This window comes from Dermochelys coriacea, chromosome 7 (genome assembly GCF_009764565.3).
Source record: "Dermochelys coriacea isolate rDerCor1 chromosome 7, rDerCor1.pri.v4, whole genome shotgun sequence".
In the NCBI taxonomy this organism is placed as follows: domain Eukaryota; kingdom Metazoa; phylum Chordata; order Testudines; family Dermochelyidae; genus Dermochelys; species Dermochelys coriacea.
In genome coordinates, this window is record NC_050074.1 from 4,740,079 (window position 1) to 4,767,636 (window position 27,558).

General features: G+C 44.3%; 1 protein-coding gene across 35 annotated transcripts in view; it reads right to left on the reverse strand.

Annotated features, from left to right (window-relative positions):
• CADPS (calcium dependent secretion activator) overlaps positions 1-27,558 on the reverse strand; it is a 381,267-nt gene that overhangs the window by 171,153 nt on the left and 182,556 nt on the right. The window lies entirely within an intron of this gene.

Below are 27,558 nucleotides of genomic sequence, written 5' to 3' on the forward strand. Positions count from 1 at the left end.
AGACTTGAACCTAATGATCTCTTGTGTTTTAGGTCTTCCAAGTATGTAAAAACTTTTACTCATAGCCATAGCTAAGTGCACAAGAATGTTGTCCGATTGCCTATAGATTTTTGGTCAGAGAGGATTTTCTGGACTTTCATAAAGCTGCCCATCAGAAATATATGCAGCAACAGCTCACTATAACACAGTGAACGCCGCTTTACTTGGCGTATCAGTCATCAGGAAAATTTAGGGCATTGTGGTCATAAATTTAATTACATTAAGATGCAAATGATAATTTCATTATAGAAAATGACTGCTTGTATATTTCCACGCATCATATAAGTCATAAAACATTCACTAAATGCCAGCTTTTAAAACCTAGAGTAGCTGTGACTGGACATGTCTTGTTTTTCTTTGAATAGCTGCTTCACTTGAGAATACTAATGGTTAGATTAAGCATCAAAGATGGCGCCGTGACCCTATGAGTGTGTATGCAATGGATGTCCCAGGCAGGAAGTCAAGATGCACAGAGCTGGATGACAAAAAATGATCAGGTCTCTTAAGGGTGAAAAAAAACTTTGTGTTTCCAAAGATTTCTGGAAAGTACTGTTTTGCAGCTATCATAGATGGATTTTTATTTTGTGTCTCCGGGATTACAGAAAATATTAAGAAAATAATTAAATTTTTTAAAAAGACGTATTGTGACTCTGCAAGAAAACAGACTGGATCTGGGCCACATACACACTGACTCGAGAGACTTGCTCCAGTGCACCACAATGAAATGCAATTTCACTGAGATCACAAGTCATGTGTAATGAGTCCTGATATAAAAATAGATTGGTTTTGGCAATTTATAATAGAGATGCATATACAGTCAGGAAAGGGTCTGTATTTTTCTATGACTAGGTTATGCCTCTGGAAATGCTGATTTGAAGAGTTAGAACCGCAGAATTATTTTAACAAGCACACCATCTCAATTAAAAGAAGACATCGTTTTTTTTTTAAATGAGTCCAAAAGATTTAAATTGAAATGTGATATTGTGCTGTATAGAAATATAAGCACAAAAATGCAGTCAGGGCCCTATTCCGTGCAGTGCTGAGTCCTCAACTTTAACTAAAAAAATAAGACCGCACGAAGCTTTTTCTGCAGCCCTTTGGCATAACTTCATGCCATTTCTATCCTTGCAGTGATTTTATGGGGTGTTCTGAGCCAAGTTCTGATCCTGCATGTCAAAGGACAGCAGGGCCTGCCGCAAGGATTTGGGGTGTCAGCCATGAGCACCCAAGGGAATGACTCGTCCACCCCACAGCCCCTGTTTTTACTATACAGCATTCTGAAAGACTGCTTTCCTGACTTGAAATTAAGGTGACAGGCAGGGGCCAAAGCAGGCCACTGGGCAAAAAGGAAACCTGGTTCTTCAATGGGAAGGAGAGAGAGACCTTGTGTTCACCTGCCAACACGGCAAGAGGCTTTGAAACTAAAACCAAAATGAACACATTAAACTTCTCTCTCTGCATGTGTGAAACCCCATGTTTCCTAACAAACAAAAATCAGGTATTAAAATCAAGTTGCTTCTTTCCCTGATAAGAAGCATGCACAGTTCCTAATCCATGTTAGCATAGTTCCCTTCCCCATGCCTGCTAGCCTTCCCAAAGAATCATCCCACAGTAGGTAAAGCTCTCGGCCTTTGCTCATTTCCCAAACAAGATCAAAATGATCAGATGGAGATTGGCGATAGGCACTGTTTTTGTTCACTTTTGTCTCTTTCCCTCTCAGTGTCAGCATGACCTCACACTCCCTCTGTCGCACAAAAATCCAACTGTGAGCATGGATCACAGCGTGGAACATTTTATTTGTCTCTAGAACATCAGACCTTGGCTAGGGCCTCCAAGCACTCCTGCTCTACAAATAATTGACTAACAACTCACTGTTCTGACAAGGCCTGATGCAAAGCCGGCTGAGGTCAGTGGAATGACTTTGATGGGCTTTTGATCAGACCCATAGCTCCTCAGAATAGTGTCATTCCCGCCAACTGAGCCTGGGTCTGCTCATGGCTGAGCTACATAGCAATTCTGCTGAGAACAAACAATGCTGATAATTCTGCTCTGCAAGGTCAGGGTGTTAGCCATCTTTCTTCAAGTGCTGAATGTGATCAATACTCCCCGCTGCAGAAGAAAATATACTATTTTTTTTAAAAGTAGTTGATATTTTGGTAAATCTGGACAACAACGTGAAAACATCCCATGAACTACAACTGTCCTGACAATAGCCAAGATAGCCCATAACCCCCATGTCTGCATAGACCAGGTGAAGTGATTCCTAGAGGTCTGAATCATGGGAACAGCATAATGAATCACTGATACCATCTAGCTAATGTCACATGAAATATGAGCATAGCATACTAAAAGTATGTGATGCAGAAAATATATAATGACCTTTAGGGAGAATATAATAAAGCCTCAAATGATTCTTTCAAACTAGGACCTGCCATTATTGAGGTGGGAGCCTAATATCTATTATGGCTTTCTGGACAATAGCGGCTTTGACCTCATTTGTACTTGACTGTGCTACGTTCATCTTTCCCTATGTCCTGGCTCTGTACCATTAGTTGTACATTTTATCTGGGACAACTGTCTATATGAGTTTGAAAAACAGTGATCTTTACCATAAAGAAACTGCAGTGTCATGGCATATAAATCATTTTCAGTTTAACTATTTATTGAACACGGTACAGTAAAGGTTTACCCAGAGGACTGCCGATGAATTAAATTACGTAACACCTTTAAGCCACTAGATGGCAAAACAGGGCTGTAGATGGTTTCTCTTAGGCCCCTAAAAGCAGTATTTCCTGACTGCATTTTGCTGCAAAATTTTTCATCTGACTTCTAAGACCATTTATAGCAATGTTTTCACCAATCAACTATATATTTAAAAGAATAATAATGGCACTATTATTTAATACCGTTTAAATGTCACTGTTCCTTACGTGCTCTGCTTTCATGTTTACTGTTATGACATTGCAATTTAGGAGAGAAGCTCAGCTAGAGGAAAGGAAGATGTAACTAGTTCAAGACAAAGTCATCGCACAAAATTGGTCTATGTGCATTTACCAGCTGCAGTTGCTACCACATACTGTTCTATACCACATACTGTACTACATACAATATTATTCCTATGTATTGCACATTTGAATTACAGCCCAGCATTCCCTTTCACTAAATTTTTAAAATAAAATCCTGTTACCACTGCAGGAAAAAAAATTCCCAGAGGAAAATAAAACTCTACTAGGAAAATGTTTCAGATTAGAGCCTGGCTGCTGACACAGACTGTCCAGACCATGATCTGAAGAGCCTGCTGGTGATTTTGGGGGTTTTCACATCCATGCACCAAGTCTCAACTGTGTATGACAGGGGCCTCCTTGCTGAAAAGAGGGAAAAATCCCATTCACAAAAGGTAAATAAGTTACTGGTTTCACACCATTAAAATCCCAATCCTGCTAATTAACAACTTCTAGAGTGGTTTGGTAGTAGAATGTTTCATGGTTATAAACTCAACATAGAACCCAATTGCGTATCATTCCGCTACCAATTCTAAACTAAAATCAGAGGAATGCTACTGCTTAGCCCTTCTGTGGTGCTTTACATTTTCCAAGTGATACATGAACATCCACTAAATAATCTTCATGGCACCCCGTGAGTAGGCAAGTATCACCCCACAGGATACGACGGCAGGGGATATCCCTGGCCAAACAGCAGCAGCAGACATGGATTACAACTCTGGAGTTCCCAGTTTCCAGCTCCGAGATACACTCATAGCCCACGCTGGTTCTCTGGTCACTGCAGTGATCTCAGGGCTCAGTAACCCCTAACCCTGCATGAGTTTGCACTTACTGAGCTTTCTCCAGACTCTTCCAAAATGGCAAAGTTTGCTTCCCATAGATCTTGGAGATCTGTCAAAGCCAAGTATCTTCTGCTCCCTCTTAACATGTGTTCCTGACTATAGAGTTTGGAGGCAGCACAGGTTGCTGCAGATGCTGTCTCTTGTGCCAGTTCTTCCCTGCCTCTTCCAGAAGATCTCATAGGCAGAGTGGAGAATCTGGCAATGACACTCCCCTGCCTTTCTCTGACCCCTCTGTACCCACCCTGCCAGAACCCCATGGAGGGGCTCCAGGGGGAAAGCACACAGGTACCACAGAAACCCCACCCTCCCTTTCTGCACTCCCTAAGGACAGATCTGCAGGCACAGGCTTCCCCTGCTACACGTCTCCTGGACTCTTTGCTCATTTAAGGAATAGGCCCTGTAATGATCTTCTGAAGCATGATTTTTCTTAGGGTATATTTCCCTATGCTAGTCTGCAATATTAATTACAGTATCCCTCTTTAAATAATAATATGCCCTGGTTGTACACAAAGCTCAATAAAGAAACAACCAACTGGGGACCTTTGCATACATGCTTGAGTTGGCTCTTCTAACCAAACGTGTGCTGTGCAGATCTTTGCATGGTGGAGTTTAAGATGGAGATTAATTTCATTTTTTAAAAGCAGCACCATGATTAAAAGTGACAAGACTGAACCTAAACCAGCTTGATCTAAGGATTTTTTCTTGTGCCCCTCAAAAAAGAAGAGTTTACTTCGCTTTATCCTGCAGTTGCTTAATTCACCAACTATTTCCACTTTTATTTTCCGTTTATTCAACCCCCTTCTTGCCCTGACATCCGCAAGATCTCTCCCACCCCTTTTAAAAGTTCCACAGATAAAAAGCAGTGCGACAGATGTATTTTAGTCAAAGTGATTGTTATGTTGCCTCTTGGATTTGACTGGCATAAAATTAACTCAGAATAGCTTGGGTGTGAGCACTGTCACGTATACCGAAAAATAGCTGAAGGGCCCTAGGCAAAGGACAATCATAAATGGCAATTCTCCAGTGTGTAAGAAAGTTCTGCTGGGGCTCAGCAGGGATTGTTGGTAGGCCCGTGTTTATTTAACTATGTATTAATAATATGGAAGCCAGGGAAACAGGACATTAATTAGCTCTGCAGAGGACACTAAACTGAGAGGGTCGTGTATCTCACGTACAGATACTGAAAAACAAACTAACTGTACTTCAGGCCTGATTCAAAGCCCATGGAATGGGATTGTGTCAGGGATTTTGGATCAGGCTCTTTGGTTTACACTGCAAAGTTTTGCCAGCATAGTTAATGTTGGCTAAGAGTAACCCCCGTTCCCCTCCATGTAGATGCAACTATGCCGACAGAAGACTGGTGACTTAGCTCATATTGCTTGAGGAAGTGGTAGAGCTATGCCGGCAAAACTCCTTATGTTGGCATACGGTGTATATCTACTAGGGGGCTCTGAGGCAGTTATGCCAACATAGCTATACCGACCAAGGTTCTGTAGTGTAGACAAGCCCCTGGAGAGGCTGAAAACATGGGCAGAAAATAAGATAGTACATCTGGGTAGATGTGAGGTAATGCATCCAGGGAATAGCCACCCAAACCAGGGAGAAAATGGGAGAAAAATACTTGGAAAGTAGCCAAGATTAAAAAAATGCAAAAGTGAATCAGGCACTGCGAGATGAACAAAAGGAATCAAGTCTAAACAAGCCAAACCCGTGCACTCTACTTTCAGGATGCCTGTGAAGTAGTATCTAATCCTGAGCTGAGAGAAGATACTGTGCTCCACAAACAGCATACAGTGTGCAGCTCTGGGCACCTTAAAAACAATTAAGGGGCTGGCTGGAGGGACTGACTTATAAGTAAGGATTTTAAACAATGTGGCTAGCTAATAGATCAGAGTGCATGTGAGATATACAGTGAACATATGACAGATATGCATTTTCATCAGCAGGAGTGTGGGATGGTCATATTACTCGAGAGTGGCTTGATGTAGATTATCTTAAACAGATGCCAATAAAATCTCTATCTCAAACCACACCAGCCAGTCGTGCTGAAACAATTTTTATAGTGGGGGTGCTGAAAGTGGAAACCATGTATTTGGGTTCTTATCACTACTTTCAAGCCAGACAGAGTGGCAGCACCCTCACCACCCCTCGTTCCAGCACCCATTACACTACCCTGTATCCAGTATGTCACATATTTTCCCCAAAATAAATATTTTAGAAATGCTTGAGAGGTCCCAGGAGTTTTTAGTATTCCACTGTGTGAAAAAACAGGGTACTTCAGGGCTAGCTTACACCGTGAGTTAGTCCACACTAGAGGGATGCAAATTCCAGTGTGTGCTATCGTATTATGCACTAACTAGCCCATAAGGACCCTAATGACGAGCATTAAAAGTTCCCTAGTGCACATTAATGCAGTCCCATTGCAAACAGTACTACATTAACATCCACACAGGCCAGTTAGTGTACAACTTGATAGCGTGCACTAGAATTTACACCCCCCTCATGGGGACTAACTCATTGTGTAGAGAAGCCCTTAGTTACAAGGAGTACACACCAGAGGGAGAGAGAAATGTTAGAATTAGTATACTTTTGAAACCACTACAACTTACCTGAAACAACCAGTGTATGCAAAGGAATATCAATATTACAGAGGTCCAATATCTCACAATCTACCAGGGCTATAAAGAAATGCTTTATGCTCTTGGAAAGACGGAGTAGGGATAGGGATGCCTGACTTTCTCCATTGCCAGTGGAAGTATGAGGAGCTTTAAAAAAGCAGAAGAATTCTCAGTAAGGGTACTCAGCTCCTCCTGAATGTAAGCAGGAAGTCCTATTATACTAAAGTACCATACACCAAGTCACAGGACGCCACCAATGCACTGGATGAAAGCTTTAATCATGCTCAGAGCATTGGCATTGTCCCAGATGTCAATGGGATTTTGGCTCACAAGTGTCTAAATCCCTTTTAAAAATAAGAGTTAGTCTCCAAAATCAGTTAGACATTGCAATGCTGAAGGCAGCACCACCGAAATAACGTTAAAAATCTAGGCCTAAGCACCTAGTTTCCCTTGATTTTAATTCTGAAAATCCCACTACCCACATATCTGTATCCTTTAGGCACTGTTTAAAAATCTGGCCCTATGAGCCTAAACCCCTTTGAGTTTTAATGGATTCTAAGTGCCTAAGTCACATTGGGAAATGGGATTTGTCTCTTAAGTACTTTGAAAATTTTTACACAGACTGACCAGCCAGGGTACACCGTTAGCAGGGCAGATTCCAAAGGTCACAATCAGGTGAGTATCAGAGATTCACCTGTTTATAGCAACGTCCATCTGACCGATTCAGCAAAACCCCAAACTGGATGGATTTATGGACAGATATTCACTGCATCCCCAGTGCCAACAAAATGGAAAGTGTTACATTCCACTACTCTAAAATTACCCTGCCCAATTAAAAAGTGATAGTATAAACCAAATAGTACAGATCACTTACTGCAGGCCAAATTTTGATATCTACACGCAGGCTGAATAGCACGTTACTTCACGAGAGGCCCCACTAACATCATTGGAACCATTTGTGCAGTTAGGAAACAATCATTGTCAGTGACGGTGTCACAATCTGGCCTTATATATTATTTTGGAAAGGAACTAGCTGGCCTAACCTCCATCAGAAAAATCTCCCATACAACATATTCATGAGTTATCTTTGTCATGTACAAACTCAGAGACACTATTAATTATACAGTTTCCCCTGTATGGGGAAGGTAACATTCTGCTCTCAAGCCAAAACAAGGAGTAGTATTTTCTTAGCTGGTGCTGACATTATCAGTACTGAACTCAACGGAGGCCGCATGGCTAGAATAGAAGAGCCAAAAGTACAGGCTCTCGCTTGTCTCAGCATGGTACTGGGCAGGGCCGACTCCAGGCACCAACGAACCAAGCAGGTGCCTGTGGCGGCCAATGTAAAGGGGTGGCAGGAGTCGGGCTCTGGGGCGGCAATCCGCCCTTGGCGGTGGTGGGAATTCGGCGGCCGCTCCGTCAGAGCACGTTTTGCGCTCAGGGGCAATTCGGTGGCAGGGACGCGACTCTTTGGTTGCCGGTGACAATTCGGCGGCCGCACCGTCACTCCGCCTTCGTGTTCGGCAGCAAGGTTTTTTATTTTGTTTTTGCTGCTTGGGGAGGCAAAAACGCTGGAGCTGGCCCTGGTAAGGGGGAGCAATTACATGGACCTGCTCCATTCTGCATCCTGGAAGGAGTACAGTGCTGGTCATCACTCCTCTTAGAAGATAAGGAAAAGTCTCCCTGACCTTGAGCTTAGTAAACTGCTCACAGACCATTTTGCTGCCTTTATTTTTAAATAAAGGAATAATTGTGGCATCTTTGAAGTCTTGTGGCATTTCTTCGTTGTCCCAGATGTCAATAAGGATCCTCTGGAGTGCTGTTACCACCTTTGGACCTGCAGATTTATATATTTCTGCCGGTATTCCATCTCTGCCCAAGGACTTTCCTGAGCTCATCAAACTGGTTGTCTTTTCTATTTCTTCAAGTGAGGGTGGTGAGTCAAGGTGGTGCTGAACTGGCTTTTGAGGTATCTGATTAGTAGCACGTGCTTCAATTGAAGATTGTCTGTTCAGTAGGTGGCTGAAATGTTCAACCCATCAAACGTTTATCTTTGATGACTGTCCTGCTATCAGCCATCATGAGCGAACCTGTGCCCACCTTTGAAGGTACAAAAACTAACTTCAAGGAATGAAAGAACTCCTTTGTTTCATTTGTTTCCGCACACCATTGAGTGTCTTCCTCTACATTCTCCCACCATTTATCTTGTATTAAGCATAGTTGTCTTTGTACCTTGCTTTGCAGGTGATTGGATCAGTCTCTCTTTGAGGTGGACTGAATATCATTTTGCCCGATTTGGAAAGCCTCTTTTTTTTTTTCCTTTTTCTTTCAAGAGTACTGCGATTTCCTCATCATTTTTAATCAGACCAGTCACCCATTTCTAGGTGAAAATAAACCTCTCCCACTGTCAATCTTCACCTTTTCAGACGGCTCCTCGTGACGCCAAATGAAACAGAACTGCAAACGTCTGTAAAGCTCTTAAATGAAACTATGCAATTGGAATGGTAATCCAATTATTTTGTGCATTTAAGGCAGTTCATTTTAAATTAACATTCAAGTAAACTGTAGAAAGGGGGGAAGCAAGCCTCAGTTCTTAATTTTCTACTGATTTGCTTTTATCCAAAGTTGTGAATTCTGCTTAGGGCTTCTGTATGAAAGCAAATATACATTTAAATTATTATTTAAATACACAACCACACCCTTTACCATTAAAGGACCAGTAAGGGACCATTACTCCTTGTTCTGTCATCTGCTACCACTGAGAACAGTCTAGATCCATCCTCTTTGGAATCCCCTTTCAGGTAGTTGAAAGCAGCTATCAAATCCCCCCTCATTCTTCTCTTCCGCAGACTAAATAATCCCAGTTCCCTCGGCCTCTCCTCATAAATCATGTGTTCCAGTCCCTTAATCATTTTTGTTGCCCTCCGCTGGATGTTTTCCAATTTTTCCACATCCTTCTTGTAGCGTGGGGCCGAAAACTGGACACAGTACTCCAGATGAGGCCTCACCAATGTCAAATAGAGGGGAACGATCAAGTCCCTCGATCTGATGGCAATGCCCTTACTTATAAATCCCAAAATGCCATTGGCCTTCTTGGCAAGAAGGGCACAGTGTTGACTCATATCCAGCTTCTCGTCCACTGTAACCCCTAGGTCCTTTTCTGCAGAACTGCTGCCGAGCCATTCGGTCCCTAGTCTGTAGCGGTGCATGGGATTCTTCCATCCTAAGTGCAGGACTCTGCACTTGTCCTTGTTGAACTGCCTCAGATTTCTTTTGGCCCAATCCTCTAATTTGTCTAGGGATCTCTGTATCCTATTCCTACCCTCCAGCATATTTACCTCTCCTCCCAGTTTAGTGTCATCTGCAAACTTGCTGAGGGTGCAATCCACACCATCCTCCAGATCATTTATGAAGATATTGAACAAAACTGGCCCAAGGACCAACCCTTGGCGCACTCCACTTGATATCGGCTGCCAACTAGACATGGAGCCATTGATCACTACCTGTTGAGCCGGACAATCTAGCCAACTTTCTATCCACCTTATAGTCCATTCATCCAGCCCATACTTCTTTAACTTGCTGGCAAGAATACTGTGGGAGACCGTGTCAAAAGCTTTGCTAAAGTCAAGAAACAACACGTTCACTGCTTTCCCCTCATCCACAGAGCCAGTTATCTCGTCATAGAAGGAAATTAGATTAGTCAGGCATGGCTTGCCCTTGGTGAATCCATGCTGAGTGTTCCTGATCACTTTCCTCTCCTCTAAGTGCTTCAGAATTGATTCCTTGAGGACCTGCTCCATGATTTTTCCAAAAAGAAAAGGAGTACTTGTGGTACCTTAGAGACTAACAAATTTATTAGAGCATAAGCTTTCGTGAGCTACAGCTCACTTCATCGGATGCATGATTTTTCCAGGGACTGAGGTGAGGCTGATTGGCCTGTAGTTCCCAGGATCCTCCTTCTTCCCTTCTTTAAAGATGGGCACTACATTAGCCTTTTTCCAGTCGTCTGGGACTTCCCACGATCACCATGAGTTTTCAAAGATAATGGCCAATGGCTCCGCCAACTCCTTTAGCACTCTCGGATGCAGCGCATCCGGCCCCATGGACTTGTGCTCATCCAGCTTTTCTAAATAGTCCCGAACCACTTCTTTCTTCACACAGGGCTGGTCACCTCCTCCCCATGCTGTAATGCCCAGTGCAGTAGTCTGGGAGCTGACCTTGTTTGTGAAGACAGAGGTAAAAAAAGCATTGAGTACATTAGCTTTTTCCACATCCTCTGTCACTAGGTTGTCTCCCTCATTCAGTAAGGGGCCCACACTTTCCTTGACTTTCCTCTTGTTGCTAACATACCTGAAGAAACCCTTCTTGTTACTCTTAACATCTCCTGCTAGCTGCAACTCCAGGTGTGATTTGGCCTTTCTGATTTCACTCCTGCATGCCCGAGCAATATTTTTATACTCTTCCCTGGTCATTTGTCCAATCTTCCACTTCTTGTAAGTTTCTTTCTGGTGTTTAAGATCAGCAAGGATTTCATTGTTAAGCCAAGCTGGTCGCCTGCCATATTTACTATTCTTTCTACACATCAGGATGATTTGTCCCTGTAACCTCAATAAGGATTCTTTAAAATACAGCCAGCTCTCCTGGACTCCTTTCCCCCTCATGTTATTCTCCCAGAGGATCCTGCCCATCAGTTCCCTGAGGGAGTCAAAGTCTGCTTTTCTGAAGTCCAGGGTCCGTATTCTGCTGCTCTCCTTTCTTCCCCTGTGTCAGGATCCTGAACTCGACCATCTCATGGTCATTGCCTTCCAGGTTCCCATCCACTTTTGCTTCCCCTACTAATTCTTCCCAGTTTGTGAGCAGCAGGTCAAGAAGAGCTCTGCCCCTAGTTGGTTCCTCCAGCACTTGTACCAGGAAATTGTCCCCTTCACTTTCCAAAAACATCCTGGATTGTCTGTGCACCACTGTATTGCTCTGTCCTGTGACAGAACTGCTACAGAATCTTTACAGAATTGTTACCTAATAGATAGGTAGGTGGCACTCACGGATATGTGTCATTGTTCCTGTTTTTTATAGAACCAATACGACTTGTTGGTGTTGTTAAATGCAAAGGCTTCCTCTGGTAGCTTTGAACATTAGATCTTAACAGGCCCAAGCAGTCACCTGGGACTAGGTTACGAAGATATAAAATCAGCTGCATTGCGTGTACAGTGGAATTTGGTCTCTATGATTCACTCAAAGAACCATAAGCAGGAACCAAAATAGTGCCCTTGCTAACATCAGGACAAACAGAATTACAAAGTTCTAGGTTTCAGAGTAGCAGCCGTGTTAGTCTGTATCCGCAAAAAGAACAGGAGGACTTGTGGCACCTTAGAGACTAACAAATGTATTTGAGCATAAGCTTTTGTGAGCTACAGTTCACTTCATCAGATGCATTCAGTGGAAAATACAGTGGGGAGATGATTTATATACACAGAGAACATGAAACAATGGGTGTTACCATACACACTGTAAGGAGAGTGATCACTTAAGATGAGCTATTACCAGCAGGAGAGCGGGGGGGGGACCTTTTGTAGTGATAATCAAGGTGGGCCATTTCCAGCAGTTCTAGGGTTTGTCTTCCCTGCATTGTTAGCTCAAGGTACAACTCGAGTTTTGCCCCAACCTGACTCCTGTCCACACACAAAAATCTCTAGCTCAAGTCATGTAGCTAGCTGGCCCTTTGGGAGCTGAAGGTGGTGGTGGGGGGTTTGAAGTTCAAGGGCTGCTGAAACTGGAGCTAATCATGCAAAGGAGATGCACCTGCTTGAATTACAAGAAATCATCAGCTGCTAATCCAATCACTCGGGGTATGTCCACACTGTGATAAAAACCCCAGTGGCATCGAGTCTTACAGCCCTGATCAGCTGACCTAGGCTCAGGGCAATCAGGCTGCAGGGCTATAACATTGCAGTGTACACATTCAGGCTTGGGCGGGAGCTCAGGCTCTGAGACCCTCTCCCCTCACAGGGACTCAGACGCCAGACTCCAGTTAGGAGCCTGAACATCTATACTGCAATTGTATATTCCCATGAGCTTAGTCAGCTGACCTGGGCCAGCTCCAGGTCTTTTATTGCAGCACAGACAAAACCTCTGTGTCCCTTGAGTGCTGTTCACGGTGTGGCTGCTCTCTCTTGAGCTAGGCTAGCTTCAGTGGTGTAACTCTAGTTAACTGTTGCAGTGAAAACAAGCCCATAAACTCATATAACTAGCCAAATTCTCCTCTGAGTTACATTGGTACCGCTCCTTGGAGTTTAGTGTATTAGTCCTGCACTGGGTAGAGAATATATTTATGTTATCACAAGAGGACCTAATTCATATTGCATTACCACCTGACATCCGCAGCATCACCCTCCTCTGACCATAGTCGGAGAGTATTGACTGCAATGGAACATTTTAATCATCCGTTCACTGCGAAGCAAAGAACAGGTCCTTTTAAAATTCAGGAGCTGGGGTGGCGGACTCAACTTCCTGAACTCATAACAAAAACAGATTTTCTATTGCTATAGAGAAATTCCCTGAGAGCTAGGAAATTCAACTTTGCTGATAAACTCCATTACACAACAGGTGATTTTCAAGGAATGGAGTTAAAGAAAGAAGATGTGGAGTCTTATAAATGCTCAAGGTCAGGCAGTAGACTCAGTAAGCTGCTGCATATGAGTCTGAAAACTAAGACCCTAGGCAGGTGATAAGCTTAGAGAGGAAGCTTGGTGCAGTGAGCAAAATGAAGGTACTTGGTGAAATAAGAGATAAGCACCCTAGGCAACTAAGCCCCTTGCAAGCTAATCAAGGAAGGAGCAGAAAGATAAGGAAGGCTAAGAAGTGCTCCCCTCCCTCCTGGAACAGAATCAGGGTGGCCCATAAAACTAGGGAGGGAAAGAGGAATGGGTGGAAAGTGGTTGAAATATTTCAAAAGCGATAAACAATGTAGTTTGTAAAGTCTGACATTCTGGAAATCGCATGAAGCCCAGCTACCCAGATGTGACAAGGAAAGGCTGCTACAATGATAAAGGGTTCACAGGTGCCTGCCTGACTGTGACAAGCCTGTTTGGGGCCAAGTAGAATAGGAAGAAGCATCTAGGTCCAAGGGGAGCTAAGGGACTGCATCTATCCTCTGCCATTCTGGCTGTCTGAAGCAGGGGAAGCCCACAGAGATAATTTCCCAGAGTTTCTCATCCGATTAGCTTTTTGTTTTGGGGACAATAAAACAAGCACTGAAGAAAGCACTTTAAGAACTCATGTATGCCTGGCTGGGGAAGCCACCCACCAACTTACACTGTGCTTTACGAGGATGTCATGTGTGGTGGTAGTGGGGAATAAAATCCACTCCCCAACCCTACGCAGTGGCTCCATGGACATTACATCAGCTTATGGTAGCAGCCGCTCCTCAATACACAGCTCCTCAGCCAGTGGATGAATGCAGGTGCAGATGTATTAGCCTCCCCTCAGTGTAGCCCTCCTCACTCCACCCAATGCCAACCTATCAGGCACGAGGGGCTGCGACCATTTAGCATGGAGCTCCATCCAGGCCTCCACACTCAGAGCTCTTGCAAGGCTCCTTTGGTATGGGGCCCCTCTGAAAAGTGGGTCAGATTTTACCCAAAATTAAAATCATTCCAGAATCACAGCAGAACTCCTCTAGAGTAGTGTTACACTGGGGAGTTGAGAGAAACCTCACTGAAGCTGGTAGGCTTAGTGTCATTCAAGATAAAAGAAACAATGCTCCTTTATGGAACCAGACAGCTGAAACAATAGGAAGTGCCACTCAAAACACAGGCACTCGGCAAGGCATGAGTAGAAGTTGAACCATTTGACCCAAGGGGTTTCCCTGGAGACAAACAGCAAATGCAGAGGCTGGGAAATGGATTGGTGGAGCGAGGTGTGTCTGGTGAAGCTGGATGGGAGAGAAACACACAGGACACAAAGGTACGCCTAAACACCCACACTTGGCCCATGCCAACTGACCGAGGCCGGGGGGCTGTACAACTGCGGTGTAGACTTCAGGCTTGGGCTGGACACCAGGCTCTGGGACCCTGAAGTGTGGGGAGGGGTCTCACAGCCCCAGCTCCAGCCCGAATGTCTACACTGCCAGTGTACAGACTGGCAGCCCAAGCCCCAGAAGCTTGAGTCTGCTGACACAGGCCAGCCACAGATGTTTAATTGCAGTGTAGACATACCCAAAAAGGAGCAGAGATGGCCTGGTAGTTTGACCTGTAAAAAATATACTGAGAGAGAGAGAGAGACTCCAGACCTCCGTGGTAAGCAAGCCCATGAGGCTCTTAAGATAGCCAGTGGCCTCTCGGATTTTAGAAGGATTTAATTCACTATCTGAAAGGTGCAGAGGACTCTAGGCATATACGTTCTCAGACAATTACTCTTTTGAGTGGATTGTAAGTTATACCTGCAGACATGATTATTCAATTACAAGTGAAGCCAGGCACAGAATTTAGCCTTGGGCTCAGCTCTGAAAATTAAAGACCTCATAAGATGTGAAATGTAACTATTTGGGGGTGCAGAAGTATGTTACCAGCTACAGGGGATTTTCCCATAGTCCAAATAGGATTGTTTTACCCAGAATGCATTATGTGAGACCTGTCCATCTCCCACATGAGGCCATGGCGCCTTTTCTAGCAAACTAATCTCAAACATGAATTTCCCACTGTGCTATCAAAGGGTGGGTTACATTTAAACACAGACCAGATCAAGTGAAAAGTTATTCCCCACAGCAGTCTCCTCAGATGTGGAGCTATTAGGCAGATTGTAGAATAGGGGTATTTTTACCCAGCTATTCCCAGATCGGAACCCCACCCCAAAACAAAACAAAAAAAAACCCATCACCCTATGCCAAGCAGACTTTTGACCTCAAGAAGAGAGCTGTGCCAGAGACTTTGTCAAGTCTGCTCAGGACTTTGCTATTGATTTTACACGTAAGGAGTTCAGCTACTACAGTGCTGGGTAGCAGTGCAAAATAGAGTCTCCATGGAAACACCAGTCAAAATCCCAGTAGATTTGGGATAGTCCCCAGGGACTTGGCAATAAATAGCGGGGTCCCCAGTGGGCTTGGACCGCATCTTCACTGCCACTTTTAGCTCCGCTAGCTAGAGCTAGCATGGTATGCACACCAAGCAGCAATCACAGTTCTGAGCACAGTACAGACATACCCTAAAGATATGTCTACACAGCAACTAGACACCCGCCACTGGGCTGTGCCAGCTGGATCAGGCCACGGGGCTATTTCATTGCTGTGTTTCATCTTGCGAGGTGGGAGGGTCCCAGAGCTCAGAAGCCTGCACAGCAATGAAACAGCCCCTCAGCCCAAGCCCAAGTCAGCTGGCATTGGCCAGCCATGGGTTTTGCTTTGCTGTGCAACTATACCCTAAGTGATTTAGGAGCCAAAGTCCCAAGTCACTTTCAATGGGACTTTGGTGCAATGTTGAAGGGTAAAATTTTCAAAAGCATACAAGTCACTTAAGAGCCAAACAGGACTGTTGCAAGGGTAGATCTCCTTTTGAGTCCAATGTGAGCAGAGTTACGTGAGGGCTTTTGAAAATCCCTCCCTGTAAACTCTTTGGATCAGGGATTGCTGTGTGTGTGCACACGCGTGTGAGCATGTGCGTGTGCGCAGTGCTCCGAACAAGGAGCACTGATAAGAACCTGTAGACAGTAGTGTAAGCCAAATAACCAACACCCGCCCACACTTCACTATAAGATCACATAGATTGTAAAGACAATGAATGTAGGCATTAGAAGGGTGTGCCCATATATAACAGACAGCAACTCCCAAAGGCATTATTAACTAAACCCAAATATTTTACATCATCATATCCCCCCGTGCCTTCCTCATCTCTTGCCCTGGTCACCCGAATAAAAGTTCAAGTTTTCAAATTAATCCTGCTGGTTCAAATGTAATTTCTCTCGGAATAACAACAACTACTTGAAGAAGAGCTCTGCATAGTTTGAAACCTTGTCTCTCTCCCCAACAGAAGTTGGTCCAGTAAAAGGTATTACCTCACTCATCTTGTTTCTGTAACAACTACATGAGAAACGTAGTCTTCTGTGGCCCTGCAAAGCCCAAGTTCATGGGGAAATTGGATTTCAATCAGCTTGGAGCTAGATGTTATTTATAACTTAAATTTGAGACAGTGGCCTTTACTTTCAGAGCAGATAAGCAGTTTTCTCATGAGTACAAGGAATTTACATTGCACTTAATTCTCGGTAGACAATTTTGCTTCTGAGCAATGTGTTTTGGGATGTATGTTACTAAACCCAGAGCAAGTGAGCTGTAGCTCACGAAAGCTTATGCTCAAATAAATTTGTTAGTCTCTAAGGTGCCACAAGTACTCCTTTTCTTTAAACCCAGAGAGACTCTTGTATAGGAGGGAATGGTTTCATCTACCTGCACTTTACACTGTAGTTTGTAAGAGAGAGACTTTTCTGTGGTTTTACACATCCTTAAAGCAGAACAAAATACCATGCGTACAAAAAGGTTGACTGCTTAAGAAGTTAAAACTCACTGGTTCAGGTTTTAAAAATGGCCCTTTCTTGCAGTTAAGGACTGAAATTCCTGGTGTTTGTAGGGGGAAAATGACGTACACAGTCTGGTATCAAAGCGTACAGAAAGCGGTTGTCCAAGTAGGGAGGTTAAGAAGAGACTATTTCTTTGGGAAGCTAGTTAAATGTTTCTTCTCTGTTCTAGTCCCTTGCAGAATGGTTGCGTTTTTTAGGATGTCTTCCATACAGTAAAAAATACAAAAGCAATTCCAGCGCCCATGACCTCAAGAAGAGCTCAGGAAGCCCAGAACCTCAAAAAAAGGCATTTGGCCCCTTTGAGGATTGGGCTCTAATTCCGTAAACAGATGAAACCTGGCATTTCTGGGTTATTGATGAATACCAGAAATGGCATCTGTTTCCATAGCATGGTATCCTTTTAAAATGCACTGGGGACTATTCTATTCAATATAGATTCTTAGACCATCCTCATCGCCGTAGTAGCTAAATGCCTTCTAGTAGTGCTTTGAGAAAAAGGACTAACATCAGTCACATGAGGTTCATTCTCTCTCTCATCCCCTCTCCAGGAGAAGATGCAGTGGAGTGTTTTACGTTCAGAGGGTGGGGTTTTTTATTTTTATTTTTTTTAAAAATGTCCAGGCTGCTCTGGGTTTATGCTACAGACGGCAAGTCAAAGAAATGCCCCTGGCACGTGGAGTGAAAGGTGGTGGGATTTGCGATGGTCCTTAGTTCCTTCGGGAGTTCATTCCACAGTCTTGGAGCAGGAGCTGTTGACCACAGTCCCCATCCTGGAGCTGTAGGCTCTTCTGGCTATCCTGGGGCCAGGCAAGAGACCACCTTGAAGAGAAGGACCAAGACCCTGAACTTGATTTGAGATGATATGGGAAGCCAGTGTAGAGAGCAGAGGATGGGTGCAATGAGCTTGCAGAGCTCGTGTTGCTGAGGAGAAGCACTGCAGCATTTTGTACTCACTGGAGTTTCCTAAGGGTGGATGGCTCTATGCCCAGACACTGCATTTCATTATGGTGTAAAATAATCCAAGTAAAGAGCCCAATCCTGCAATCCTTAGTTTTACAAGTAATGGTCCCAGGAGGACCTCCTTTTGAGGTCAGTGAAAATACTTGCATGAGAAAGGACTCCTCGTTCAAGTAAGGGCTGCCTAAGCTAACACAGGATGTGCAGACCAGTACAAGTACAAGTGCACTTTTCAAAATGGATACGAACAGTCTCCTATAAATGGATCTTGACTAACTCCACTGAAGCAGCAAAAATACCTAAAACTGTAGGAACTGCAGGTTCTTATGGATATTTTCTTCCAAGAAAATTCCAAGAAAAGTTTTCTTCTTTCTCTCTGCTATTTCCTCCTCTGAGATGGATTTAAAACTATTTCTGGAAAGTAAGCCTGGTTGGTGGGCACTCTCTGATTAAAAATATTTCCTTACTTTCAACTGTATTGTTTTGATACAGATTACTGAATATTCATATTTTCCTGGCACCGAATCAGGCAAAGTTGGAAGAGTAGCAGCATCTTTTATGTCTTCAGAATGGAAATTAACACTTATGGAATACAACCCTGATTCCACAACTGTATCTGTGCAGATTAAGAAGTCTGCTGCCAGTTACTTTTAATATGGTAACAGAAACATTCCCTGTGGAAATAAGATTCTAGTTCATTCAGGTTGGAATGCTGATAATCAATGGCATCTGTATTTTGGTCCTTGATGAAAAGTACAAATCCCATGCAGCCTTCATTTTGTTTTTTCTTAAAGATGCAATAGTTTAAAATTATATATATAAAATACACACACACACACAATTTCAGGGTCAACAGCTACTCAAAACATAAGAACATAAACCAATTAAAACATTAACGAAATCTTAAAAAATTAAAATGATGGATGCTGCATCATCTTTGCCTTCTTTGAAGAAAGCACATTTTCTAGCTAGAGCAGGCTGGCAAACAAAATCACAAGATAAAATAATGTCTATGGCAAACTTCTCTTGTGAATCAGCAGTAAAGGTGAATATTTTGCTTCATGTGTAATGGATAGCAGGCCCTTACCTTGAAAATTTTTACTCACATGAAGAGGAAATTACTCATCTGTGCAGTAACTGACGTTCTCCGAGATGTGTCCCTGTGGATGTTCCACTCGGGTGTCAGTGTGCTCTTGCGTTTTCGCTCTGAGATTTTTACAGCAGTGCCTGCACAGGCCTCACTCACCAACTGTGCCTCAGTAGTGCACATGTGCGACTGGGCTCCTCAGTTCCTTCTCTACAACAGAGAGGGTGGGTAGTGGAGCACCCACAAGGACACTCATCTTGAAGAACATCAGTTACTGCACAGATGAGTAACCTCCTCTTCTCCTTCAAGAGATGTCCCTGTGGGTGCTCCATCAAGGTGACTGAAAAAATTCTGACGACCTCTAGTGCCCATTTGTCCGTAGTGATGGCCTGCCAATTGTGGCAGAAAGGGAGCAAACTGTGTCCCAAAATCTGGGTAGGTAGTCCGTGTGCTGGAGTGGGTGAGAGGTCTTCTGTACCCTCGACCAAGGCTTCAAATCTGCTTGTTAGGTGGAGAGTGGTGAGACGATGCCGACAGCTGAGGCGGCTTCGCTGGTGCCTAGGCCTCTGGCGTTGTTGATCATATGGCTTGCGGTATCATTGAGTGTAGGACAGATATCGTCGGCGTTGATGAGGCTGATACCTATATTGTCTCCTTCTAGTCGATGGCGTGTGGATGCCTAGGGATCTGAGTGTTGCTCTTGAGTCCTTCATGGCATGCAACACTTTATTGGTCTTTGTAGCGAATAACTTCTCTCCATTGAAGCGGAGATCTTCCATGGTATTTTGAATCTCGCATGGGAAAGAAGATAATGTAAACCATGAAGCCTGACGCATGACAGCTGTCGCGGTGGATACGAGATATGATTGCTCTCTATAAATATATCAGAGGGATAAATACAGGAGAGAGAGAGGAATTATTTAAGCTCAGCACCAATGTGGACACAAGAACAAATGGGTATCAACTGGCCACCAGGAAGTTTAGACTTGAAATTAGACGAAGGTTTCTAACCATCAGAGGAGTGAAGTTTTGGAATAGCCTTCCAAGGGAAGCAGTGGGGGCAAAAGATCTATCTCGTTTTAAGATTCTACTCGTAAGTTTATGGAGGAGATAGTATGATGGGATAATGGGATTTGGTAAGTAATTGATCTTTAAATATTCAGGGTAAATAGGACTAATCCCCTGAGATGGGATATTAGATGGATGGGATCTGAGTTACCCAGGAAAGAATTTTCTGTAGTATCTGGCTGGTGAATCTTGCCCATATGCTCTGGGTTTAGCTGATCGCCATATTTGGGGTCGGGAAGGAATTTTCCTCCAGGGCAGATTGGAGAGGCCATAGAGGTTTTTCGCCTTCCTCTGTAGCATAGGGCATGGGTCACTTGAGGGAGGCTTCTCTGCTCCTTGAAGTCTTTAAACCACGATTTGAGGACTTCAATAGTTCAGACATAGGTGAGGTTTTTCGTAGGAGTGGGTGGGTGAGATTCTGTGGCCTGCGCTGTGCAGGAGGTTGGACTAGATGATCAGAATGGTCCCTTCTGACCTTAGTATCTATGAATCTATGGACCTGGCAGCCATGTCAGCAGCACTGAGGGCAGCCATACTGTGCTAGAAATAATTTGTTCCTCAGAGACTATGGCTTTGAATTGTTCTCTCTTGTCTCTGGGATATCATTAATAAAGTCCATGAGTTTCCCGTAATTTCTGTGGTCATATTTGGCCAGTAGGGTCGCGTAATTAGCCACCCTGAATTGCAGTGAAGATGACGCATAAACTTTTCGGCCGAGCATGTCTAGTCTTTTACTGTCCTTCCCAGAGGGGGTGGACCGGGAATGCTGCTGTTTGTTCCTTTGGTTGGCTGCTTCAACTACCAGTGAATTTGGTGCTGGGTGTATGAAAAGGAACTCTGAGCCCTTGGATGGGACACAGTATTTCCAGTCCGCATGTTTGCAAGTAGGTGTTATAGTGGCTGGTGTTTGCCAGATGTTCTTGAGAGGGGCCATAATGGCTGCGTTAATAGGGAAAGCAATCTTGGATGTCCTGGAAGGCTGTAATATGAAAAGTCAGCATGAGCTGACTGACAACACCTCTTCCAGAGTAATCTTGAGCGCGTTCACCACTCTTTTGAAGAAATTGTGAAAATGAGTAAAATCAACCATTGTTGTTGTTGGAGGTGGGGGCGTAATAGTCTCATCCGGTGAGGGTATGGTGACCAGATAGCAAATGTGAAAAATCGGGACAGGGGGTGGGAGGTAATAGGAACCCCCATATTAAAAAAAGCCCCAAATATCAAGACTGTTCCTATAAAAATCGGGACATCTGGTCACCCTAGGTGAGGGGATGAGTTGTTATTGGTCGGAGAGGTGTCAGGTGCCCCCTTTTCCATGTGCAGGGTTGAAGGTTGTTCTTGTCCTTCAGTCGCAGAAATGTACATAGGCTCAGGAGGAGATCTGATGTCACCTCTTTTAGGACTGTGTTAGTCACTATGGTGTCTCCACGGGCTCCAGCAATGCCACTTTCCCAGGAATGGCATGGGTGGTCCCACCCATGGGTGTCCATACCAGGGTGGAAGGTCCTTGGAATATGAGAAGAGGCACGTAACTTTAAGCCTGAAGCCTCGGCACCAAAGCAGTGAGCATCGGCAGCAACTGGGATACGGACGGTGCTGGAGGTGCCCAGAGCGTCGTATTTACTGAGCCACGGAGCAGTCGGCACCAACGAGACAGACCTGCTCGGAGATCATTTTGAAAGCGGTGGTTTCTGAGGCAAGGAAAGTGGCCATTTTTTTTGCTGTTTTTTAATTTTTTGTCTTGAGGAGGACTCTGCACCTGGATTGGAGGGAGGTCTGAGGCACTTCTCCATTAAGATTAAATTGATCCTCAGGTTTCCGTCCTTTCATGCCCTAGCCTTTAACAGTGAACTCCCCCAAACAGTGAACACATTGGGAGTGGCCGTCCGAGATAGGAGAGGCATCTCTGTATGTAGTGCATCTTTTACTATGCCTGGCGCACCAGGTTTTATGAACGATCTAACTAATGGATAGAAAAAACGGGAAAGGAAAACACTTTGAACTCTCCTTTCCCTGTTCTCTCCAACAATAACAAACTTATCTGACTAATTACTGGGTAAAACTGTGTAGAAACTAACTAAACTAGCCAAAACGAAAAAATTTTGAGCCAGTTTGCTAAGCTCTGTCTCAGGCCAGGGACAGTAGAGAAGGAACTGAGGAGCCCGGCCATGCATATGCACTATTGAGGCACGGTTGGTGTGCGAGGCAGGCACCACGCCTGCGTGGCTCGTGTGGGTACTGCTGTAAAAATCTCTGAGCGAAAGCACAGGAGCGTACCAACACCTGGAGTGGAACACCCACAGGGACATCTCTCGAAGGAGAATGATTTTTATTTTGTCACATTGGTGAAATCCTCTCTTCATTGAAGCCTGTGGGAGTTTTGCCATTGACTTCAAAGGGACCAAGATTTCATGCATTGACTTCAGAGGGGATACATATGAAGGAGTTTGCAGGACTGTGTGCTAAATCTCTAGGATGGTGCTTTTTTTGTTCAGATAAGAAACTTGCTGTAAGCTTCACATTACAAAACCCTTATAATTCTTACATCATATACAAGGTTTTAACATCTGAACTTGCATCATATTTGGGCAAAAAATTAGCTCAAAAAAGTCAGAAGAAAATGCCTATTTTTGTTGTTACCTCCTTAAAAGTCTTGGAAAATCAGTCTGGAAATGTGTGTTTGCTATAATTTGTGTACAGATGGAGAGTGCAATTTGAAACTTTCAGCTTCTATGATGACAAGTTTCAGAGTAGCAGCCATGTTAGTCTGTATCTGCAAAAAGAACAGGAGTACTTGTGGCACCTTAGAGACTAACGAATTTATTAGAGCTTAAGCTTTTGTGGGCTACAGCCCACTTCATCGGATACACAGAATGGAACATATAGTAAGATATACATACACACACACACACACACACACACACACACACACACACACACACACACACAGATAAGTTGGAAGTTACTATACAAACTGTGAGAGGCTAATTAGTTAAGATGAGCTATTAGCAGGAGAAAAAAATTTCTGTAGTGATAATCAAGATGGCCAATTTAGACAGTTGACAAGAAGGCTGAGGATACTTAACATGGGGAAATAGATTCAATGTGTGTAATGACCCAGCCACTCCCAGTCTCTATTCAAACCCAAGTTAATGGTATCTAGTTTGCATATTAATTCAACCTCAGCAGTTTCTCACTGGAGTCTGTTTCTGAAGCTTTTCTGTTGCAAAATTGCCACCCTTAAATCTTTTACTGAGTGGCCAGAGAGGATGAAGTGTTCTCCTACCGGTTTTTTAATGTCAGATTTGTTGTCCATTTATTCTTTTGCATAGAGACTGTCCGGTTTGGCCAGTGTACATGGCAGAGGGCACATGATGGCATGCATTACATTGGTAAGATGTGCAGGTGAACGAGCCTCTGATGGAGTGGCTAATCTGATTAGGTCCTATGATGGTGTCATTTGAATAAATATGTGGACAGAGTTGGCATCGGCTTTGTTGCAAGGATAGGTTCCTGGGTTAGTGTTTCTGTTGTGTGGTTGCTGGTGAGTATTTGCTTCAGGTTGTGGGGCTGTCTGTAAGCGAGGACTGGTCTGTCTCTCAAGATCTGAGAGAGTGAGGGATCATTTTTCAGGATAGGTTATAAATCTTTGATGATGCGCTGGAGAGGTTTTAGTTGGGGGATGAAGGTGACAGCTACTGGCATTCTGTTATTTTAGTTGGGTGCTGAAGGTGACAGCTAGTGTTGTTCTGTTATTTTCTTTTCCTGTAGTAGGTGACTTCTGGGTACTCTTCTGGCTCTGTCAATCTGTTTTTTCACTTCATTGACAGAGCCAGAAGAGTGTGTGTGTGTATATATGTATATATATATATCTTACTGTATGTTCCATTCTATGCATCCGATGAAGTGAGCTGTAGCCAACGAAAGCTTATGCTCTAATAAATGTTAGTCTCCAAGGTGCCACAAGTACTCCTGTTCTTTTTCAGCTTCTAGTTCAAGCAATGCTTTTCATCTTTGTTTTCTTCAGCCTTTGAAACAATCATTGTGGCACGATCATTACAGAAAATGGTGTGCTTGGAACTCATCTTAAAGTCATAGAAATGTGAGATGGAATTGACTTTTGAGGTCATCTAGTTCATCTTCCTCATCCTTCTAATGGGATTTGTGATGCTCTCTGGAGAAAGAAAATCTGAAGATTTGGGAATCAGAGAAAAAGTGGGCCTCCTAGCGTAACTCAGGTTCTGACCTTTACCCAGTAAAGCTGTTCAGTTTGAGTTTCATTTAAAGAGAGTGCCAAGACTCTCTAGTGAATCAAAGGAGAAAACTGTCTTTCATCCAAATGGATATGGCTTCAAAATGACTAATCCCAAAAATTAGCAAGCAAAAGTCACAAAATCATTTTCTCCTTCGACATTAATACAGATGCTACATCATTAACAGGGAAGACCTGACAGTCACCATTACATCTGAAAAAGTAGGGATTAAAAGAGGTCTAGGATATCCTCTCAGCAAACTAAGGAAGTGCATGAAGGGTTACAGAAGGGTCACTGGGTTTTCTAACCATTACTTGCAAGGAAACAATATAGAAAATGCAGGACACACACAGTGGGGTACTCCTAACCCAAGTTCCCTCTAAGCTGTGTGGCCGCACTGCAGGCTACAAAGGGATGTGCAGGCAGGCAGCCACAGGGGCCTGGAGAAGAGGAAGGTAGGTGGGGACTGAGGAGGAGAGGGGAGCAAATTGGGGCGTGCAGGGCTGCCGTGGGCCTCTCCTCCAGCCCCGGAGCTCCTGCTGCTGGCGGGGAGAGGGGGGCTGCTCTATGGAGTTCCATGGTGCCGGTGGGGAGAAGGGGGGCTACTCCCCCAGAGCTGCTGATAGTGGGGAGAGGGGTGGGGAGAGTCCTCTGGCCCCAGCCCTGGGGCAGCCTGCTCCTCAAATTCCTCATCCCCAGCCCCACCCTAGAGCCTGCTCCCCCAGATGGAGCCCTCACCCCCACACCCCAACTCTCTGCCCCAGCTCTTGAGCCCCCTCCCACACCCTGAACCCCTCATCCCTGGCCCCATGCCAGAGCCCGCACCACCAGCCGGAGCCCTCACCCCAACCCTCTGCACCAGCCCTGAGCCCCCTCCCACACTCCAAACTCCTCGGCCCCATCACCGCCACATATCACCTCCAGATTGGTGAACATAAAATTCATTCCGCCCATGGATATAAAAAATTAGAGGGAACACTGCTCCTAACTGTCAGAGGGATGGAAGCAAGCGGTGACAAGGAAATGAAAAACACAGGCTGGGACTAGGTTTTAGTTAGCAGTAGAGGAAATCAGATTGCAGTAGGAGTAAAGCTAGCATAAAGCTTGATGGACATCATATTGATCACTAGGCTAATGGCAACTGGGCTTCAGCTGAGGGATTTTTTTTTTAAAAAAATCTGTCTACAAATGGCATCCAGTGAAGAGGAGAAAAACATATCATAAGAGCTTTTGGTATGCAGTGAACATGCTGGAAACAATGGTAGTGATGGGTAATAGAAATGCATATGTAGGTGGATTCAGTTAAGGCAATTGCAGCTGCTTTGTATCACATTGCTACAGTACATACAATGCTAAAGGCAAGGCACTTCTGGATAATGGACACAGAGTGAAAAATGTGCTTACCTGTACATTCATCTGAGAGCAAGAGCATTAGTGGTTAGTGCTCACAGACGGGGAAGAGCCTCACATGCAAGATGTGGATCTCTTTCTCTCTACAGAGAGATGCTGCTCTAGCTCCAAGCTTTTCAAAAATGGGAGCCTCAAGTTTGACTCCTCAATCCCTGTTCAGGGACCTGAGTGAGTGGCCCGATTTTCAAAAATGCCAAGCAGCCAGAAGTTCCAATGGGAGCTGGCTTCTTATTTAAATGCCTTAGGAACCCATTTTGAAAACTATGCATAGACATATGTTGAAGAACCAATATATATACACATACACACAATGGTATAGTAGAAAGATTTCATCAGCATGAGTTTGGGATGGTCACTTTACTCATGAGTGACAGAACCATGCATCAGTGACTCAGGTTATCCCAAAGGCTGAAGCAGCTTTTATACCACGCGGTGCCAGTATGTACAGCTAATGTAAGTTGGTGCTGACAACACCTGACTCCAGTGAGGTAGCATGAGTTGTCCTTTGCATGTGTGACACAGTAGCCTGCTTAAATAACTGCGGCTCTCTGGTGGTTTCCACTACCTTGATGGCAGTAGTTTCTATAGTCTAACAGCCCACATCAGAGTGAAACTGGCCCATGTGAAATGGTGCATAACACACCATCTTTTCTGCTTCTTTGTTAAATATTTGTACTATAAAACACCCAAAATACGTACTAACATGCCAGATAGGTAACTAGATAGCTAGGCTGGGTGAACGAATTTAGGATTTCCTGTTGGGCAGGGAGATTGAAACTTTGATAGCTGCTGATTTGAGGCCAAGATTAATCCAAGAAAGCTGTTCAGTGCTGATGATGCATGTATCCTGGGGACCCTGCTCACTATGTCCTCACACAGCCACTTACTAAATTTGACTTTGGTTGCAGGTGCTGGAAGCCTTGTTTTGCAACATAAGTAATGGTTTGCAGAGGAGAAAAGTTGTATTTAAAAAATGAGGAGGCTTAGAGCTGACACTCTAGGATCTCTTTGGGTATTTCCTGGTGTGGAGAGAGTCCAGAGGTAATTTTGTCTTGGCCCCTTCTGAAAATCCTAGGGAAAACACTGTTGGAGCTTTTTGTCCCTCAAACTTTGCCAATCAGAGCTGTGCAAAATGTTTACCTCTCACCACTGGGATTTTCATCAGCAGCTTTGGTACGAGTTCTGCCTGTTTTTGAGACTCTCAGGGCCCAGCTGACAGAGATGGTTTGCACACCTAGCCAATTTTCCCACTCAGGACTAGAATAGCAAGGGGTGCTGCCAATCAGGATTTAGATTCAGAGGCATGTAAGAAAAGACTTACCTCCCATGATAAGAGTCGTCACCTCCCTGTCACCAGCCCCAGCAGCCCCTTGATGGAATGAAGCATGGGGCAGTGGGTGGAAGGGGAGAGTGGGGTGGGTCTAGGTCTTGCAGAGGAGAGGAGCAGAGAACAGCAAAGAGGAGGGTGGGAAGACGGTAGCAGGGAAAGAGCATTTCCTTTGGTGGTTCACATCTAGCCCCATTTAACCAAACTGAATTTTCCTTTCGCGAGCTAATAGATTGCAGCGGCGCACAGGTCCACACCAGGTGCTCGAGACCTCTCACAGCACTGAGCCGAGCCAAGCTCCGGAATCCCAGCCTCTCTCTTTCACACACAGGTTTTCTCCAATCTCTCTCTGGGGCCCTGGACTAGAAAGTGCTTTCTTTCCATCATTCCCT